Here is a 23,218-nt window from a genome sequence, read left to right as displayed (position 1 = left end):
TCCCACAAGACACTTAAAACCGTAAAACTTCTCTCGTGGAAATCAAACTGGTCAAGATTTATGATCCTTCCTGATGCATCTTTTTGTTTGAAATAGGAGGGGCGGGGGCAAAGGGAATTATCTTCTTGTCCGCGTCATTTTGTGCTGCATTATGTCTCAGTTATTGATCTGTTCTCAACATTCAGTCCTCTAATATTTACCTTCTCTTGTCCTCACTCAACTTCTGCTAATTTCTCTTGTAAGTCCTGTTATTTTCTCTTTCAAGTTCCCTAAATACTAGACTGTTCTTGCGGCCCTTTTCTACGCGGCAGTTTAATAGCGTTTAATTGCGTGTAATTTACCGCCTTAGACAAGTTTGAAGTTGCCTGCCAGCATTTGTTGTTCCAGTCGTCTCGTGCTTTTCCAGATGGGTTCTATAGCCCCCCCCCCCCCAAGACCCCAAACCTCTAATCGCGTCATCACCCTTTTTTATTGTTTTCTTATTCCAGTTATACAGAGCGTCTAAAAACTTATGGTAGAGACAACAAAACAAAACAAAAACAAGTTGAAAAGATAGCGAGAAAACTGAGACTTTGTTTTGATAGTAAAAATTCATTTCAGACGTAAATCTTATTAGAGCATTAAAATTTTAATGATATATTCCAAATAGTTTCGATATGTTTAGGGCGTAAGTTTTTTGTAAAAATGAAACAAACATATAGAGCCATTATTTTCATCTGAATTACTAACAATGTTAGAGATACAAACATGAGACATTGTTTACCCTCCATCCCTCCCCCCCCCCCCCGAGAAAGAATTCTGGTCAATCGAATGTATAGATCTATTAGACTTTATAATATTCCAATGATAGACCTTTAGATATAGATAAATATTTTCTAGTTCTCTAGCTAAAATTGATTTTATTTCTTTTTTTTAGACTTAAAAAATGTATAACGGTCAAAGTAGAGATTTCCCAGTGTGGCCAAACGTTCAAGTTTGATACTCGGATTGAGAGAAAAAAAAAATTAATTATTTTCTTTTTATATTTTATTTTTTTATTGACGTTGTTAAATAAAGAAAGTTTGTTTTTTTTTCAATGTATTTTTAAAAATGTTTCTCTTGTTGATGATGTATTCCCAATAGTTTTGATATGTTTTGGGCGTATGGAAGTTTATTATAAGTACAAAGAAAAAAGCCTAAAGTACCTCTTTCAGACCTTGCGAACAAACAAGGCGGTTGACGCAAAAGTCATCTGTTTCTATGGACGATGGTTCACAAGGGTGTCATGTGGCCAGCACAACGATCAATCTTCTTTACGTTTTTAATTAATGCAGGTGGACTCAAGGGAGTTCTAAAATCCCGAGTTAAAAAACCCAGTCTTCATCGGGATTTAAACCTGAGACCACCAGGTCTCTTGACCAATTCAAACTTTACTCAAATGTTTCAAATGATGCCAATATTTTAAATTAAGTTTTACACTACGATATATTTTTAAAAACTTGGAGCTCACTCACAATCGAATCCAGTAGAGTACATTTCTTTTCAACTATCTCACTTAGAAAACAACAACAACACTTTTTTGAAAGGCATTCTTCATTTTTAAAAACAAATTGAAATGATTCTTGAAAAGTAAAGCAGTTTCATTTTCTGATATGATACTTAAAGACATTGTGTCTAGAGTGTTTCTGAAGTGTGCCCAAATTGTGCCTCGATATTTAATAGTAATTTTCTGCATTACAAATTATTACTTTGAGCCTCACACTTGAATAAAACACGCAACTGTAAAGGTCACCTTGTCCTAAAGCTATTCATCTTATATTTATATAAAAAATGTTTATAATTATCAGAGACTTCCATACAGGGAGGCCAGTCCATAATAGTTTTTTGTTGCATTTATTGTACAGACTACGAAGTATTGATACGCAAAGTCTTTAAATCAATCAGAATAATTTGTGCGCACTTTGTTGCCACTGTGGAAACTAAATTCGAAGCTCTTTCGCTTTTAGGGCGTAGTAATTAGAAAACTTTTGTCAATTCACTCTGTTTGTCTGTCTGTTTGTCTGGTAAAAAGTTTTTACACGCTATTTCTCCCACACCCAATCTGGGATCAAGCTGAAATTTCGCACAATTATTTCTTTTACTTGACAAAACAAGAATCAATTAAAAAAATTTACTAATTAGTTAATTTACTATTGGTAATTAATTATTTTGTTTGGTATCGGAAAAGTGAAAGAAATAGTACTAGACTGATGTGGTAGTATAAGTTGAATAAGTCCATTTTAAGTTATGTGGAAAGAAAAAGGTTGTCGCTAGAGTTTAAACCTAAAAATAGATAACTATTACATGTTATATTTTCATAAGCCATTCCCTGGCACAGTGGTTAATATGTTGGCATAAGGAAGCTTAAATAGGCTTCAGGTCGATCAAAGTTTTATAAATGCATTTAAAAAGCGATCACCATAATCTTCACACATAGATCCTCTTCTTCCTTCCCTACCCCTATCCCAACTGGTCCAGACAAGTGACACGATCATAACGTATTGTGAAAGCAAAAGCAGGAAATTGCGTTAAACAAAAAACAGTTGGTAAAATATTTCTAATCGCACAGATTTATAATGATTAGTCTAGATCTATTACAAAGTTAATGACCTGACTGGTCCAAACTAATTGATACAACAAAACTTAATGTAAGCTTCTTTTTTTAAAAGTATTTTTTATTATTTAGCTGGTGACAGTGATCTTTCACTATGGCGTTATGGAGCTATTTATTCTGTCTATTGATTTCAAAATCTTAAGATTATATATTGCAAGGTTACAAAGACAGTTTGTGTGGAAACACAAACTCAAAATCGCATATTTTGTGACTTCTAATGTAGGATAATAATTCATTCCTGTGGTAATCAAGGAAGATCTCTAACAGAAGATCTTCAACTTATTCTAAAATATCTTTTGGTAAATGGATTTCTTTGATAAAGAATGGCTATTGTTTGTAGGCACATCAACATCTCAAAGTCTTATAGTTAATGATGAAATTTCCCCTTTTTAATCTTTGGAAGTAAAACATAAAAATACTTTCGAACAAGGTTACAAAGACAGTATATGTGGAGACACAAACTCAAAATCGGCCCCCGAAGTGGAACACCCAGGCAGGTAAAAAGGCAAGTTTCAATATTTTCAGAAAGATTATCAGAATGAAATTCTATCAAAGGCAAATGACAGAGAGGAATGGAGAAAGAAGGTTGACAGATCTTGTGTGGTGCCCCAACGGTCTAGCAGAATAAGGGATATGTGAAAGCGAAGGTGAAGTTAGAATTGAACCTGGCCTAACTGATTTCATTTAATGATTATCTTATTGATCTAATTGTTTTGTATAGGGTCAATCTCTTATTCAAAGCCTCATTAGAAAAAGAACAAACATTTCGTAAAAAAAATAAAATTTTTAATCCTTAGTTGTTTGTTATGTGTATTGACTATTTTATTACGGTTCACGCGATAATATGAGAAAATACTTATTAATTGTTGTTTTAAATTACGTTCCACTTATATACATACTAAATAGATTCTCTATGAAAAAAATAGTAACCATTTTTTATTTGTAAATGTATTAGTCAATGTGACAGATCTTACATAACTTGGCAATACATTTGTAAAAAAAAATATTTTTTTTACAAAAAATCAAAAACAGTTTGTATAAATCTGTTTAAAATATAGTACATTGTGGCCTCCCTTACTAAATATCCTCGTGTTTTTGTTACTATTAATAGTGAATAGTTGTAAAAATGGTGTATTTTATGAAAAAACTGCTTGCATATTTGATTTTAAAAATTAATTTTTTCACTTTCAGAAAAGAAAAATAGCCGTTGCAACAGAACTTTGAAAGGTCTAAAATATCATGATGTCGGATTTTCGCTATCTTTTCTAGTTTACGAGATCTAAACCGGACGGACAGACTGACGGACAGACATTCCACACAAAACTAATAGCGTCTTTTCTCCTTTCGGGGGCCGCTAAAAATACAACTAGATGAGTGATTAGTGCCATTGTAAAATATGGACAGAGGCTCAAACTTGAGGTAGACAAAATTTGAAGAGACAATGGCTCGCCTCTGATCTAGATGTTAAAGCATTCTCTTCGTCATAGTTACGCAACTATTTTGTTTAAACAAGAAATCAATCAATAATTAATGCTCATCTGTGTAACACTTTCAATTAAAGTACATTTAATTCAATATAATCAAATTTTTTGTAGCAATACACCCCCAACTACTACCCCAACTCCAACCCCCAACCAATGCTACCAGTTTCCTAAGCTCTGACATTTAGACCTTATTACTTTGCCCAATGTGTCCAAGAATGAGCCAATGATTCTATTGATTGAATACATCCGTTATGAAAAGTTCATCAAAACCAACTGTTCACCACTGGCCAGAGCCATACTGGAAATCGATTTTGTTCCCAATAAATCTGCATCGCTAACTTGCGTTTGTTCCAGGCCGTCACAGGTATCGACCCGAACGATTGTCATTGCCAGGTGTATCGTGGCGAGAGATGTTCAATCAAGCAATTAGTTGACCAATTGCGATTAATCGATACCGATTTCCAATTAATGTGCTCACCTATTTTATTTATGCGTGTGTGTTTGGGCTCGCCGAGGGAGAGAGGAAGAATCAGGTGATACGGACCCCCCTTTTTTTGTTTACTGTGGCGGGAGGGGGGGGTTGAGATTTGATTCCTGGAAAAAAATGTCGATATACAGATGAAAGCTCAAGAAAACCATTTTGGTAATGCATTCGTCGCCTCTTGCCTATCTAATCTCTCTCTCTCTCTCTCTCTTTCTCTTTATATATATATATATATATATATATATATATATATATATATATATAAATATTGACCGATCTTGATATAACTTGTTATAAATGCTTCTTAGGTCATAGCGTATGTCCCTCCCTCAATCTGAGGGCCCCAAAAAAAAATTATCACTATTAAAGAACAAAGCGTTTTCTCAGTATTTCATAATTGATATCCATATGTCGGCTAAACTGGTAAATTCATTTTCATTCTTTAGTCTCGTTTTCGTGGCCAAATAAAAATGTGAATATTCGCCATGCTTGACCGATCTAAATCTAATCCACTAGATCAGTAGTACTCACTGCAGGCTGCTGGTCTTATCCGGTTAGTTTTCAAATAATTTTAAGAATACCGTCATGTTGATGTAGGCCCCATTATGCCCTTACCATAGTCTAGTAGAAAATGAATTTATCCTAAATACAACAAAATGTCTTTCTGCTATGTCACGTGGACATGCGTATCATTTGTTTGTGTATGAATATAACCTCGAACTAGAGACAAGAAAAGAGTTTTCACAATCCTAATTAGAGAAGGCTACACAAACAGTATTTTAACCCAGTTTCTCAGAGAGAAAGAGAGAGAGAGAGAGAGAGAGAAAGAGAGAGAGAGAGAGAGGGAGAGATGTACAATGAAATCTCCAGTTTCCATGTTCCTGATTCCTGCGAAACACAAACACAACAATCTTACATTTGCATAAGTAGAGTACCTCCCCCATCTCCCAGTGTGTCTTCTCTCCTCTCAAGTGCTCAAAACTAGCAAACACATGGGAGATAATTAGGTTATTTTGACCCATTCTCACCCAGCTGTCTTTACCTGGATCCCCCCTGACCAAATAAAGACTTTCAGTTTAGACAAGAGTTCTCTTTCTCTTTTATTTCTTCTGTTATCCATTTATTTTTGTAAATACAAGTTCAAATACACGAGTCCCTTGTATATGAATTATTTCTTGAATGATTACATCAGTTCATTTCATTGCATTACGTAATCATCTTTAACACATACAGTAGCCGGGCTACTCAATGGGCTACCAGTTTTTTGTAAAGGCTCTTCTTTTACATAATAGATCCATCTAAATAGAGGAAAGGGAAATCCTAGCGCCGATCTGTCACTAAAATAATTTATAGAAATAAAAAAGTAATACAATCATTTAAATTATTAATTTGACATCAAAAAAGTAAAAAAAAACAACACCATATGAAAGCACTAGATACGCTAACCAAAGTGCTTTTTAGAAGAACGATTCCCATGTTTCGTTGCACAAGCTGTTTGGTATCACTAAGAGCCAAGAGTAATGATGTATTGGTATAATCATTATAAGGACATTTAGATCTAAAACTAGACCTAGATTTCTGACTTAGAATTCTTAAGATGTAGTCTAGAACTAGATCTACTTCTGGATATAGAATCTAGATGTGATACATATTTGATTTACGTAACAATACATCAAAGCTTTTACATAAACTTTCAATAAACGTGAAGGCCCGTTACAAATCTCATCATACCCTAACCCGGTCATCTACAGCAGTCTACGGCATGTGTTGTTTTTTTATTATTGAATAATTCTAAAGACAGGCATCTAGATCTAAACATTAAGTCATTAAACTCTTGAATCAATAATGCCTTTTATTTGGAAATTCCAGAACGAGATAGTCAAGAACGAGATAATTCATGAACGAGATAGTCCTTTCAAAAACCAATGTTGGCTTTAGATTGAAGTCTAGTACTCACGCAAATTTACTACATGAACTACATGTATTTATTTTTTACTTTAAAACATTATAACAATCAAACTAGTGTTGTCCCCATATGGCCAACGAGCTAGTCATTCTTTTCTCAGCGACATATATCAACAGTTAAATTTCTATGAAAATCGATAGAGCCGTTTTTGAGAGCAGCGTCCAGGTTCCATGCAGGTTCCTGAAGGTCCCATGAATTTCTGACTTGAATAGAGGTATTGTAATAAAAGTGCACATTGTTTTTGAAACAGAAAGATCTTTTTTATTTGTGATGGTCTTAACAAAAATAATAATACTTGAACACTTATAATAATAATAATTTAATGTATAGAGAGCTGTAAACAAACAAAATGTAGGCTCATGGCGCTGTGATAACATTACAAACATAAACACGAGAGCTAAAATGAAAAACGAATCTAAAAAAGCTTTTAACGGATAGGCCTTAACGTTCTTTTCTGAGTGAAGCGAAGCATGTTGTCGGTCTGAGATCAATGGGGAGTGAATTCATTATCACTGATCTAAATATAGGAAAGACAACTATAAGGCAACGTTCAACTCATCTTGAAAAATATCGAAGGACTATCTCAATAAAAAAATAATTGTCCTAAAGGTCAAGAAACTAGCGGTCATTCATGGCCAAGATAAAGCCTTGGAATAGCGTGTCGTGCCTATAATAATTAACAATTGCTTTAACTACCATAAATGTGTTCATATCTTGTCTTAGCTCTTCTTACCATTGTAATGAGTTTGTGTCTTAGCCTAATAAGTTCCACCCCACTTTCTCGTTAGCTCATTAGTGTGTGCACACACACGCGAGCATACTCGCACATCCACAGACACTCACACACTCGCCCTCGAGCCGCTCACCCACTATCGTGCGCGCAAACATTTTTACGCCGAAGTTTCCCAATCCTAGACCTCACCCCGACTCCCCAAATCATGTTACAGTTCATCAAAGATCTCATCCAGTGCGCCCGCCTTCAACCTACCCCCTTCCCTAATATCAAACGACGAAAAAAAAAGGGTAGGGGGGGGGGGTCTGGCTGTGTTTAAAAAGCTGAGGAGTGTCTTCCTGCTTGGGGCCTCGGGTTCTGAGCCAATTAGTTGCGTGATGTGGTAGGGCAAAGAACTCCACAGACAGTGGTCCATGGACGGGCACGCGCCCCGTGTTTGCAGAGGCCAGCAAGGGATATGATGAGGCCTTAATGGCGAGCTAAAGTAGCCATGTTGCCGCTGGTATTACTCCGCATTAACCGTGTCCTCGGAACTGCAATTGTCTGCAATTGGCACTACTTCAAGAAAAGTTCGTTTGCTAGGAGTAAAAAAAAAAGGGGGAGGGGCGGGTGGTAGGAAAAGGGAAGGGGTGGGGGTGGATGTCACATGAACGAAGAGATTTAGATGAAAGAGGAAGCTGAAGGATGAGTTAGTTAGTGTTATGAAAAGAAATCATGTTAGAACAACAATGACGTCATCAACTCAAGCGTACAAATTACCGACTTGTTTATTTTATTGAAACAGAAAGGAAACCGTTTCGCTCTTTAGCTGGACAATAATATTTTTTTTTACAGTTTTAAAATATTTTTTAAAAATAACTTGTGAATTTCTGTGTGTACCTAAGTGTGTGTGTGTTTGTGTGTGCTTTTAAGGAAAAAAATGGAGAGACGCAAGACGCACAGAGAGTGCCACGTCATCAAATGTGTCAAGGTTGCAGAACGTAATCAAAATGTTTTCTTGAACAATGATTCTAGATGTTTCGTGTCTCTACAAAGAAATACAAATAATACTGGGGATGGGGGGGGGGGAGGGGGGTAATTAATTTAACTACCGTTACCAGATTTCTAGTTATGTCTTGGTTAGAAAGGATATTTCTAATTATATACATTATATATGAAGGGGTAGACAATTAGAGGAGTACATTCCATAAGTGTTCAGTTTGTTCTCAAGTTATTTCTATGGATTTTATTATGAAATTAATTTCATAGCATATTCTAACTTGGATAGTGTGTTTGTTCAAGACTACTATTTTTTTAAAATATCAGTTCGTATAATGTTAACATCAGTGGCGTAGGATCCATGGCGCGAAGGGGTTCAATGATTCCGGGCCCATGACCAATAGAGACCCACAATGGCACTTGGAATCTAGCAAATTCTTATATAATTTACTAAGTGTTGATATCTAACATTGTAAAAATTAAACAAAGGGATGTAAACATGATTAACATTGAGACCGATTTCTGCTTGACACTGCAAAACTGCGCTGGAGGACCTAAGTCTAAGTAAGCGTCTCAGAAGTGAATCGAATGTAATGACTCCATTACTTCTAAAATCTAGTACCGACAAAAGAATGCCTTTTTAAAAATGTACTGATACATACTTGATATGTTTTTATTATACCCAAAGTAGAATAGGGGCCCACCACCATTTTCTTGAACCCGGGCCCATATGCATCTTGCTACGCCACTGGTTAACATACAATCACATAAAAGGCTTTTTGTTCGTTTCTTCATTAATTCTAATATCCTCAGCTACGTTTGGATTGATTTAGGTGTCAGCGCAGCCAATACCTAGAGATACAACAGTGGCGTAGCTAGAGTATATGATGCCTGGTGCGGTACCTCATCTTGATGCCCCCCCCCCTAAAAAAAAAAGATAACTAAATAATAACATTGCAAAACCTCATTTTTTTGTTCAAAAAATATGTATTCATTAATCAAATATTGTTAATTCAAAACATCACTTTTACTTAAACATACTACAAGTGAGTTTTACGCGCTTTCTTGCTGGTAAAAGTATCAATAATTTTATCGAAATCAATTTTTTCCACCAGCTCTTGTTCATTGGACAAAATGGCCAAATTAGTGAGTCGTAAATTTGTCATCGTTGATCGCAAGTAATTCTTGATCAGTTTAAGTTTGGAAAAAATTCTCTCGCATGTAGCATGTACCGCAATAGTCAAAAATATGCGAATCATGATGACGATATTTGGGACTGAATCATCTAGCTGATATTTTTTTTTTAATTCAAGAGCTCAACAGGTCCTTGTTTTGGAAGTGCGGAGGCTTCTGATGAATCTGTGACAAACCGTTGAAGCCTCTTTCGCTCCAGCAGAAATTCGTTTTTATCAATGTCGCTAGGAGTATTATCAAGATTGATTTCGACCTGAGGATTTAATTGCTGGGAAGGCGACAAAAATTCATATCTATCTGCTACATCATGAAGTTGCTCGAATCGGGTGATTATTTCTTGAACAATCCTGTCCAAGGTAAAATAAATTTCCCTTCGTAGCTCTTCTTTGTGTGTAAGTACAGAGTCGTCACTTTTCTCACTAGGCATCATTTTCTTATGGCAAATACGTTTTTGAGGTTCTGTACTGATTCTCAGATCTGAACACACGCTTTCGGCAAAGGTAATGCTGGCTTCAGCGATGGCCTCTCGATTACTACTTAAAAATGTCTCAAATTTTTTTAGTTTGAGTGAGCAGTCTCGAATAGACAATCCTTGTTTTTGAAGGTAGACTTGCGTATCATTAATTTCAGTTAATACAGGAGCCCAAAATCCAAGATAGGTGAGAAAATTAAAAGACTGAATAGCAACTAATAATCTACCTGCTTCAGATCTAGCCGATGAATTTTCATCTCTGCTAGTTAATGTCTCCAGAGTTTCTATAATTTTAGAAAATGTATCCCTAATCATCTTGAAGGCTTCTCCTCTGGCGCTCCAGCGGGTCTCAACTAAACGTTTAAGGCTAGTTCCGGTTATTTTGATGAGGATATCCCAGCGGTGTGTTGAAGTTGAGAAAAAGGCGTGTAAACGGTCCAGTGTACCAAAAAATGTTACCGAATTGACTTCAGCTTCAGTAGCTCGAATTCCTGCTAAATTAAGAGAATGGTTTGAGCAGGCAATGAATAGTGCTTTGGGATTGACTTCTAGAATACATTTTTGGACACCGTAGTTTTGACTTTTCATGACCACAGCATTATCATAGCCTTGACCCCTGCAGTCCATTATGTCTAAGCCATCCGAACGCAGTTTCTCTAGAATCATCTCAGCGATTTCAGCAGCATGCTTTTCCTTTGTGTCGATGAAGTCAATAAAAGACTCACGAACTTGCACCCCGTCATTATCCATGACCACGTAAAATTTATTTCGGAAGTTTGATCCAGCTTTGAGATGTCAGGTGTACTGTCAAAAATAATAGAGAAATATTTTGTTTGTTTTACTTGCTCTATGATTTGTTTTTAACGTGATTCTCCAATATTGTAATAAATTCATTTTGTATTTGTGGAGACATGTATGTATTCGGTCTGGAACAAAGCTTGGTTCGAAGCACATACTCCCTCAAGAGTGGATCGTACTTTGATAGTAATTTTACTAACTCCAAGAAATTGCCTTGATTTTGCCCTTCCAACACTTCTTCTGCTTGCTCGCGATGCCCACGAAGTGCCAGATTTTGCTTTGAGAGAAAACGAATGATGTCCAAGATTCTCTTCAGGTAATCTCTTGTATAATCAAATCTTGGGCCTTGTTGTCAATACTGTTCCCTACTCTCAGGCGAACTTCAAGCTCCCCCCAAGCAAGCGATGACTGAATATGAGCTCTGCTGGTCTCATGTTTTTTTTCTATTTTCGGGGATAACCTCCACCAATCATTGAATCCATCTTTGGATTTAAATGAAGATTTGGTACTTGACCTTGTTTAGAAGAGTATGCAGGGGAAGCAAAATAAGGATTCTTTTTTTGGCGAATAACACATCCACTTTCTAAGAACTTTCTCGCCGTTTGACATTTGCCGGAAAAACCAAGCCTTTGGAAGCTTTCTAGCCTTTCCTTTTGCTGATTCTTGATGTCTATACACCTCTCTGAATTGACTGTCCATACGCTGAACTGTTTCAGATCCTTGAGTGGCAAGGTGTATGTGAATATTATCTTTGATGACATCAGGCCAATCTCCAATGTAATTCAGTCTAGAGTTTATTATCCTGCTTTCTGTATTGTTTTCACTGTCTGATGGTTCAGCTTCTTCAGTATGAATTTTTAAGGAGTTTCCTAAAGACATGCTTGTGTGCTGTCCTTTAGTCTCTAGAACCTGCGGTATTCTTTTTCATCATTCAGGATGTCGATCTCATCATTTTTTTCTGGATTCAATGATAACCGTCTCATATTTCTTTGATGATTTTAATTGTTCAGTTATTTCATACACAATAACAGCATGCGCAATATGTAACAGATTTTCACCCTCTAGAATCTATATCTAGATAAAACTAATGGACTATACAATAAAGTAAAAAAAGGTTGGCCTATCTTATTCTTCTTTTTTTATACTACAGAGCATTTATCAATGTAGTAACAATATGTACCGTGTGTCCGAAATAAATCTAGTAAATTAGATTTAAACTGTTCTATAGTTTACATTGTATTGAAGAAATAGTCAAGGAGATGAAACAAAATAGCGACATGACTAGTTTATAAATCGTTAGTTCATGTTTAAAATACAGTAGTTTATGTTTGCTCGTGTCCATACAATTAGTCGTTTTTACTGAAACGCTCAGGGAAATAGGAAATTAATACACACTGGGGGAATTTTGGTGCCCCTCTCCACTTGGTGCCCTGTGCGGCCCGCACCACCCGCACATTGGTAGCTACGCCACTGAGATACAATATAGTATTAACAAACTAACACCAGCGTCACAGAATGGTCTGAAAGAAAATGTTCTACTTAAAGAAATGAAAGGCTGGAAAGTATCACGCAACAAAGTGTTCAACAATTCCGACAACTTGTTAAGAAGATAAAGGCTTCAGCATGTTCAACAGACATTAAAAAGTGGAATAGTGGACGAGATGTTGAAATAAATAGACAAAGTAAACAATGTCAAGGACATAGACAAAGTAAACAATGTCAAGGACGCTATGTTGTGACTTTGCACCCAAACGTTTCTATGCCGTCTTCTGTCAGCCGGATATACCGAAGTCTTAATATAGGAAAATACCTTTTGAAAGATGTGAATCATACACGTATACAAATAATGTCTTCCTCTATAAATCCCTCCCCGCCCCCCACTTCAAAAAGATAAATGTATCGTTCCCTACTATATCAAATGTTTCTTCTAACCAGAAAGTCTACGAGATCTGACACATTAACTCTATTCAACTGTAACACCATCAAACTGAAATACCACCAAAATGTAAGTCTGTAACACAATCATAACATCACAATATCAATAGCTCCATCAAACTGTAATAGCATCAATAACACCATCAAATAGTAACAGCATCAAACTGTAACAGCATCAAAATGTACAACAATCAATAACGGTAAAAAGCTTCAACAGCAACAAACAGTAACAACATCAAACAGTAACAGCATTAAACTATAAAACAATTAATAACAGCATCAAACTGTAAAAGAATCAAATCAACATCAAACTGTAACAACATCAATAAGACAATCAATTAGTAACACCATCAAACTGTAACAACATCAATAACATCATCAAACTGTAATACCATCAATACCACGGACATCCGCATATAACTGTAACACTTCAAACTGCAACACCATTAAGTTGTAACAGCATCATCAAACTGTAACACTATTAAACCACACACAAAAGTAACACATACACATATGCAAAATGTGTCATCTTCAAAACTCACTAAAACCACGTCAAGTCAAGAGTCAGTAATAGTTAAGAAATCAAGTTCTCTCTGAGACTTCTTTTCATCTAATTGAGAAATAACTTAAAAAAAAAAAATACCCGTTAGAAAAAAAAATCGAATAACAGGTCTTGAATTGCTCGAAGTACAAATAGGAGCTACCAATTATCCCAGCAAGACATTTGCTAAGAGCCTTTGAACAAAAATTCGTCCACCACCATACTCTGTACTCTTATGTTTTTCGGCCTAACGTCATCGGCCTGACGAAGATCGTCTACTGCAGCTACGTCTTCCCCGGAGGTCTTTCAATAACTTCTAGTCTCTAGCCACTACTGGAGCCTTCGGAGCGTGTCCTCTCAACTCCTTTCACAAAGTAAGTCTACGTTTAAGACGATGAGACTCCCAAGGGGAAAAAATCTCCTTAGAAAAAAAAATGTAACGTGTAACTTAAAGACGAGCTTTGATTCCTAAACGCCCTCTTGCCATCTTGAGATAAGGCACCCGCCGTTACTCAATGGATTGAATACTGTTCAACTGTGAAGGGACGTCACTCCAAGGCGCTCCATTGCCTTGAATGAATGAAAGATATCCTTCTGACTTCTTGGGAAATGACACGTTTCTAAAAATGATGGAAGAAGGAGGGAGAAAAAAAAAACACTTCTGGGAACACAAAGAAACATTGTTTGTATATGACACGTTCGTGGTAACCTACTCGAAGTAGTTGACGAATGCTAGGGATAAAGTGTTTGCTGGTAATCTAGACTTTGAATGTATAGATGTGTGCATGTGTTTCTGTGTTCAGGTATGCATGTGTGTGAGCACTAACGTAGATCCCAACTTAACCTGCGTTTTATGTGGACGGGAAGGCCGCTCGAGAATAGGGTTCCACCTTCACATGAACAACTGTTCCACGAGATGGACCATAGTCGTTTTACGACTGAAGAAGGCCAACAACATCTGTATACATGTATGTTTGTATGTATGTATGTTTGTATGTAAGTATGTTTGTATGTATGTATGTTTGTATGAATGTATGTTTGTATGTATGTATGTTTGTAAGTATATTTGTATGTATGCATGTATGCAAGTATGTATATATGCATGTATGTATGTATGTATGTATGCACACATTTATATATGTATATATGTATATTTGTATGTATGTATCTATGCATACTTGTATGTATGTATGCTTGTATGTATATTTGTATGTATGTATATTTATATGTATGTTACATATGTATGTATTTATGTATGTATGTATGTATGTATGTATGTATGTATGTATGTGTGTATGAATGAATCATTAGACTATACTGTCTACACGATAAAGTGAACAACACTGAAACAACATTGCTGTGACAATATAGATAGGGCTTAGTTTTCAACACCATCACACAACAGCAAGCGAGAGGATAAGCCAAGGGTTTCATTTTACACTCTGAGCATATTTGAAGAGACCTCCGATACCGTCTTAAAGACATCAAATATATCATTTCTATTTCATGTAATAATCTTAAAACTCCCCCCACCCCTTCCCGGTCCATGCCTCCATGTTTACAATAGTTCTCACTACTTTTATAATCGACTCTTTCGTGGGGATATTACTAGCTCTAGGACTTAGGCTTTCCATAACACTTTCTTCATTACGTTTTTTAAATTTGAAAGAATAGACGAGCCTAGACGAAATAAAAGTCTCCGTAAAGATATAGAGCGGTGACTTTGACAAGCTGCATTATGGGAAGCGCTAAATCTATTGGCTGTCCGGGGGCCCTTGCAACGTCTGCCGCGACACGTGCTGCTCTTTGATACACGACTCACTGTTTGTTTACAGCTTAAGGTTTGGAATTCCTAATTTAGGGTGTGGTTGGGGAGCTGGTACAAGGGATGTGGAGAAGGAGAGGGGGGGGGTAAGAAGGGGTGGGTGCGTGAATCGGGGATTTGAAGACGAATGTAGAGGCAGAAGGCGGAGAATGGGGGCTTAGTGGAGAGTCATCGTGAGACAGGAGTCTGTTACTTGATGCATGAGAACAACGAACAAGATCGTTCGCGTTGACACATTGGTACTTCTGGAACTTTGACAACTGACAGCCACACTCCACTGGTGCCTCTGGTTTTATAACTCAAATGTTTTTGTGTCTTTAAAAACTTTTTGACTTGATTAAAACAAGTTAGGAGGTATATTATACATGATTGTCTTTACCATTTCGTTCTACACAAATCTTTAAGAAATCGACTTTCACGACACTGGGAGCTAAAAATAAAACAATTTTTTTTTAAATATTTTTTTCTTCTTCTTCGTTCTCGTTTTTATGCTGGAGCCGTTCAGATGACTAGACCAATATATGAGATGAACTGTAAGAGCGTTCAGATGACTAGACCAATATATGAGATGAACTGTAAGAGCGTTCAGATGACTAGACCAATATATGAGATGAACTGTAAGAGCGTTCAGATGACTAGACCAATATATGAGATGAACTGTAAGAGCGTTCAGATGATTAGACCAATATATGAGATGAACTGTAAGAGCGTTCAGATGACTAGACCAATATATGAGATGAACTGTAAGAGCGTTCAGATGACTAGACCAATATATGAGATGAACTGCGCAGTGGTTTCCAAATCAGGGAGCTCTCCATATACATTCTTTTGAATTCAGTCTCGTCATGATTCTAGAGTTCAGTTCTAAATTTCTGTATTATAAATCCTAGTCTCGATAATTATTCGAACTGGAGACCTTCAGCAGCCAATCACTTAAGCACTCGGCCCTGAGTTTACTATTTTGAAATAATACTAGAAAGAAGAATATGTCTATGTAAGATATTTATAACTTTATCCACGTACGTACATAAATTACTACACAAAAACACATACAGACTCATTCACATAGACAATGTCATCTATATGTCATCACATTGACAATGTCATCTATATGTCATATCTGTATCTAAACCTTTAACACTCGTAAACACAGACATGGATTCTTGCCAATACCGATCTCTAGGATTAGGAAAATTCTTTTGTGAAAATGAATAGTTAATGAATGTCCTACTTCCCTGACCTAACTCCAGTGCTACAGTGGGTGAATATCAGTTGTCTAGTGTCTCCTGGCTCGTTCATTGGTTGACTAAAAGGGAGACTGTTCTATTATGTTGCGGCGAAAAGGATGAACTTCATATGATCCTGTTGATTGGGGAAGATAACTCAGTGATGGGAGTGACAACCCTTGGAGTCTAATAGTCAATAGAACAAATCCTCACAGAATTATTTCTTGAGGTCGCCTTATTTTTTAGAACTGTTTTAAAGCACCTTTGTTTACTATATAAATGTGTGCGCCTTTTGGTGACAGAATGATAAGATTTAAACTTAATGACTACGTTTTGTCCTAGCGGCAGTTAGGTTTCTTGAACTCCACGGACGACCAGGACATATTCCTGTAAGGCAGAGGTGTAGTAAGGGGGGGGGCAAGGGGGCACGATGCCCCGGGCACCACCTTCGTGAGGGCACCACACGCAGAGAGGTGCAAAAAAATATTGAAATTATTGTAGATATTTTAGTTAGGTAATACATTCTAAGGTTATTTGTATTACATTATTAGTAAATACAGTTTATTTGTAAGCCTATTTATATTTCTAGGTGTTGTTCATGGAAAAAAGGAGGGGGTGGGGGGGGGCGTTAAGAAGGTGCCTTGCTCCGGCGCACGTCTTGCTCACTACGCTTCTGTTGTGCTGTCCGATTGTTTTTGTGAATCCTAATGAACGACTCACGTTGGTTTTTAATTTAATTACCGGATATTTGTCCCAGTATTTTAGTTCCAACAATCTAAAGTACCGATATTTGTCTCACTCTTTTAGTGCCAACAATTTAAAGTACCGGTATTGATAAATGTTAAATAAAAAAGAACATTTCAGATGAAAGTGTATATATGATACGACGATCGAACAATAGGTTCTATATTATAGAGGTGTTATATAAGCTTTACTTTAGGTTGTTTCTGAGTTGTTATTCGTCATGAAATGTGTTTTTAAAACACAGGCTGAACACGGGGAGAGGTTGTGGGAGAGAGAGAAGACAAAAAAGGGATGAGGAAGTAATTTGCATTTGAAGTATATAAGGTATAACGTCTGAATCTACCACTGCCAAAGACACTTCTAGGGCACTACAGAAAACAAAGAGAAGAGAATCAAGAGAAAGACACTACGTGGCCAGAGTGGTGGGAGTGTTTACGTGATATTGAGTTGCTGTGTGATAACTATATTACAAACAAGTATTGTGTTTGTGGTTTTATTTCTGGAAATGTTTCTATAGTTTTTACACAGCCATGTCGGAATGGGACGCAATGTTCGTGTCAGTCAAGTACGATGTGACGGAACTGTATTTCCCATATAAAGAACTAACGCTCTAAAATACGTGACCCAACAAACGAGGCAAGTACTAGACTAGAGACACTAGAAGGATACCATTCGAGTTGATGTTACAGAAAACAGAAGTGAAAATACACATTCACAGAAATGTCTTGCATAAAAAGTTACCAAAAAAAAAAGTCATTGGAGATTTTCATAATAATTGTCAATGCCAAGGACGCCAAATTGAACTTCAACCTTGTCAACTAAATTTAAAAAAAAAAAAGATAAATGAGCTACAAACGGAAGAGCTTAGAACATTGAATCCTTTGGAGCTAAAATACGCACACAAAGAAATATCCTAGACCATTTCCAGAACCTCTAGCTTATCACATGTTCCTTCATACACCGGAGACACCAATACCTTTTTTTAGTTGTTTGTTTCTGGCATAGAAACAAATCTCTAATTAACAGATGAAAGAAACTAAAAGTCCCCCCCCCCCAAAAAAAAAAAGGGTTCAGAACGAAGAATAACTTGCAATAACTCGTGTTGTCTATAAGTTGGTCATGTTTCATACTCCTCTCATATGTTGTCTACAAGTTGGTCATGTTTCATACTCCTCTCATATGTTGTCTACAAGTTGGTCATGTTTCATACTCCTCTCATATGTTGTCTACAAGTTGGTCATGTTTCATACTCCTCTCATATGTTGTCTACAAGTTGGTCATGTTTCATACTCCTCTCATATGTTGTCTACAAGTTGGTCATGTTTCATACTCCTCTCATATGTTGTCTACAAGTTGGTCATGTTTCATACTCCTCTCATATGTTGTCTACAAGTTGGTCATGTTTCATACTCCTCTCATATGTTGTCTACAAGTTGGTCATGTTTCATACTCCTCTCATATGTTGTCTACAAGTTGGTCATGTTTCATACTCCTCTCATATGTTGTCTACAAGTTGGTCATGTTTCATACTCCTCTCATATGTTGTCTACAAGTTGGTCATGTTTCATACTCCTCTCATATGTTGTCTACAAGTTGGTCATGTTTCATACTCCTCTCATATGTTGTCTACAAGTTGGTCATGTTTCATACTCCTCTCATATGTTGTCTACAAGTTGGTCATGTTTCATACTCCTCTCATATGTTGTCTACAAGTTGGTCATGTTTCATACTCCTCTCATATGTTGTCTACAAGTTGGTCATGTTTCATACTCCTCTCATATGTTGTCTACAAGTTGGTCATGTTTCATACTCCTCTCATATGTTGTCTACAAGTTGGTCATGTTTCATACTCCTCTCATATGTTGTCTTCAAGTTGGTCATGTTTCATACTCCTCTCATATGTTGTCTACAAGTTGGTCATGTTTCATACTCCTCTCATATGTTGTCTACAAGTTGGTCATGTTTCATACTCCTCTCATATGTTGTCTACAAGTTGGTCATGTTTCATACTCCTCTCATATGTTGTCTACAAGTTGGTCATGTTTCATACTCCTCTCATATGTTGTCTTCAAGTTGGTCATGTTTCATACTCCTCTCATATGTTGTCTACAAGTTGGTCATGTTTCATACTCCTCTCATATGTTGTCTACAAGTTGGTCATGTTTCATACTCCTCTCATATGTTGTCTACAAGTTGGTCATGTTTCATACTCCTCTCATATGTTGTCTACAAGTTGGTCATGTTTCATACTCCTCTCATATGTTGTCTACAAGTTGGTCATGTTTCATACTCCTCTCATATGTTGTCTACAAGTTGGTCATGTTTCATACTCCTCTCATATGTTGTCTACAAGTTGGTCATGTTTCATACTCCTCTCATATGTTGTCTACAAGTTGGTCATGTTTCATACTCCTCTCATATGTTGTCTACAAGTTGGTCATGTTTCATACTCCTCTCATATGTTGACTACAAGTTGGTCATGTTTCATACTCCTCTCATATGTTGACTGCAGTGTCAAGTTTGATATCCTTAAAAATAAAATGTACTTTATCCTAAGCATTGAAGCTGTGTATTGCTGCATAGAGCTGTAGCAGTTACTTGGCTGTGCACGACTAAACTGAAACGAAAACGGTAACTGAAATAGAAACTTTAAAAATCAAATTTACTATCGAATACTCTGACCTTATTTGTGGAACTGTTCATGAGATCAGTAAGCTACCGAGCCGTGTGTACATATCGCATCGTTAAACTGGACGCTCTGGCTTTATGGAACATATCTCTGAACAGGACTCAATATCACCAATGTTTACAGTCTAGCAGCGTGGCAGAGGCCGTTACACTGGTGCGGCCGGCCTGCTACATATCAATTAACCGATTCCAGGGAGAACTAGCAAAAAAAAAAAAAAATACAACGGAAACCATTTGATATCGTGGTCTGATATGAGGAACAATTAGAATCGATCCCTTTGTCCAGTGTTCTGTGATGGTTTACTATTTCCTTAACCTTTAATTAATTCAATTACAATAGGAGACTGTGAGCTAGGCTATTGATTTGGCAGTTAGTTTAAACAAACCAAACAAAAGCTAAAATAAAGCAGATATTAATTCAATTAAAATTAGTTTGTAGTCATGACCGTGCCGGATGCTACACTTATAACCAGTGAAATAGAATAATTGACAGATGACATAAGGGTACCATTGTGTTGAGGAGTGGCCGAGCGAGAGAGAGAGATTCTTAATGCCAGAGATACTATTGTAGAGAGGTGGTGAAGTATCCTGTCTAGTGCTCTCTCTCTCTTTATATATATATATATATATATATATATATATATATATATATATATATATATATATATATTTATATTTCTCTCTTTTATTACAATACCTCTATTTTACTCGTTACTTCGTGGAAAGTTCTGGGTGAGTAAAGAGAGGAACCTCAACACGGATCTCGAAAACGGCTCTAGCGATTTTCTTGGAAATTTGACAGTTGATGTATATTGTTGGGAACAGAATTACTAGCTCGTTGGCCACACTAGTAAAAATCTAGTCTGACTGTTATAATTTGTTCAAAGTATAAAAAGAAATAAATATAAATTTGGCTGGAGAACTAGAAATTATTTATCTTCAACGCACTAAATGTCTTCGTAATTCTCTCCCATTTAGTTTCCTTCTCTCTATCTCTCTCTCCCTCTCTTATCTCTTTCTCTTCCTTTTATTCTCTCTCTCTCTCTCTCTTATCTCTTTCTCTCCCTTTTATTCTCTCTCTCTCTCTCCCTCTCTTATCTCTTTCTCTCCCTTTTATTCTCTCTCTCTCTCTCTCTCCCTCTCATCTCTTTCTCTCCCTTTTATTCTCTCTCTCTCTCTCTCTCTCTCCTACTTCTTTCCGTCCCCTTCTCTGTCCCTCTCTTTCTATCTCATTGTCTCTCTCTCCTTGTCTCTCTCTCTCTCTCTTTCTTTCTCTCCTTCTCTCTCTCTTCTTCTTCTTCTTCCTCATTGTCTCTCTCTCTCTCTCACTCTCATTCTCTCTCTCTCTCTCTCTGGTCCGGCTCGCTATTTTTTTTTCCACCCTGCTTACCGTTTTGCACACGGCTTCAACATTTTAAATTTCGGCTTCAACGTGGTGATGGCGACTATATGAACCAGCTTGAGAAAGTTATGATTCATTAATGATGTTGTGTGTGTGTGTGAATGTTTGCGTGAAAGTCTGTACGTGCGAAGGCTAAGGAGTGGGTGCGATCTTCTGAACTTAGATTTGTAGATGTCTATATTCCATATGTGTAAGAAAGTTTGCATGCTATTGTTAGTAAATCTTTGTATGGTTATCTCTATACAAAAACCAAATTTAAAAAAACCTGTGAAAAAAAAAAGTCATAAACTAATTTAGAAACTAATTATTTTTTTGAAAAGTAAAACATAATTAGCGTGGTACGTTGCACTGTATGTGAGCATTTTATTTTGTAATAAAAAACCCAAACTTTACTCATGCAATAATTGAGCCCGTATGCAAAAGGGAGATAATTGACTCATTTTGACTGAAAATGACATAGTTTTGGTCTAATTGTTAGGCAACAGCGTCCGTTTGTTTCAGCGACTTTTGGGTGAAATAAGAAAGAATAGGCGACACCAGCAGCCACCTGCTCTCTGTACACAGCACACACGCACACCCTCCCAAGACCCACACCTGAGCCGAGCTCAGTGGGTGAAAAACAAAACCTGCGTGATAACTAATACAATATATTAAACCTAGGAATAAATTCTTTATTATATTTTTCACACCCGTTACCTCGACTATTACGTAATGAATGTCAATATTCCACTAGAACAGTACATTTGTGCATACTGGAGTCTTATCAATTTACACCCAAGAGCGTGCAATTAAATTGTTAGGGAGGATACAATAAGATAATTAATGACAACTTTTTGTTTGCCAAGCCGTTGACGCGAAAGAAGAAAAAGCTGTACCCAGAATCAGCCCGACATTGGGTGAGTAGCTGATGCCCTGGGAAACACAGCAAGAAACGATGTTATAGTCGCGTTGTATCACCGAGGGCAAGATTTAAACAAATATATATATATATACATGTACATGTGTGCTTTGGTACTGGGAAAATGTCCCTCTTCCTCTGTCACAAGATCTCATTGTTTCAATAATACAAATACAAAATTCTAAATGGAAAAACAACATCACGTACTGCAATGAGAACAGTGGCATAGCAAACTAAGGTGGGGGAAGGGGGGAGAATTGGAAAATCCCCCGATCCCCCACTTGAGAGGGGCCCCCAAATGATTGTTCGCAATTGTTTTTTATATTATATATTGCTCAAGATGCAGGGGCCACCAAAGAGGACGTGCCTCCCGGGCCCCCAAATGATGTCGAATTCCTAGCTACTTCACTAAATGAGAATAACTGCAGAGTTAGACTACCGAGAGTAGCATCTGAGAAATGAGAAAGTAAAGCCCTCGAAGAAGTCGCAGCAAGAATTAACTGACCACTAGACATTTTGAAAGAGCGTTCTGACACCAAAAGTGTGAGACAGATTAAGAGCAATGCGAAACCTTAATTTGACTGGGTCAGTTCATCAAATTTATGCCAACTTTAAGCATATAACTCTCTCAAAAAAATGCTGACAAGTAATTCCTTTGTAAAACTAGCACCTAATGCTATCACAAATACGTGTACACCTAAAACCAGTTGAAAAAGTCTCCTCGATTTTATACCACAATTTCGACTAAATATCCCTGCCATTTCAAGAGTGTATTAGAAGTCTCAATTGTTATAAATGATGTTGTAATTCCCAGCTGTAAATTCTTCTCTACTGTGTAATTAGTTTAAATTTGCAAAGCCTCGCTGTAGTCCAAAGGAACACACCAATCTCCCTTCAACTTCTCAGTCATGTATATAGATCTACGTGTAATTTGCTTGCGATTTTCTGAGGCGATCTGTGAAGAGATCATGTTACCGGAAATTCCTTTTTCTTTCAGTTTCATAATGTTGTTTACATTTTCAAGGAGGATACGCTGCAAGTTCGGGTATGCTCGCGATCTACATATCCCCACACTTTCGCTTTTTATTTTGAAGTTTACTTATTCTCAATAAAAGCCGGATAAGTTCACCTGGTCAAACAAGGGAACGGGAGAACACCTTTTGATGTCCCCTATATTGTACACAGTTTTACCGGCTCTATTATTTCTCACCAAGGTGT

The sequence above is a fragment of the Biomphalaria glabrata genome, chromosome 1 (genome assembly GCF_947242115.1).
Source record: "Biomphalaria glabrata chromosome 1, xgBioGlab47.1, whole genome shotgun sequence".
Taxonomy (NCBI): domain Eukaryota; kingdom Metazoa; phylum Mollusca; class Gastropoda; family Planorbidae; genus Biomphalaria; species Biomphalaria glabrata.
This window is presented reverse-complemented; position numbering follows the sequence as displayed.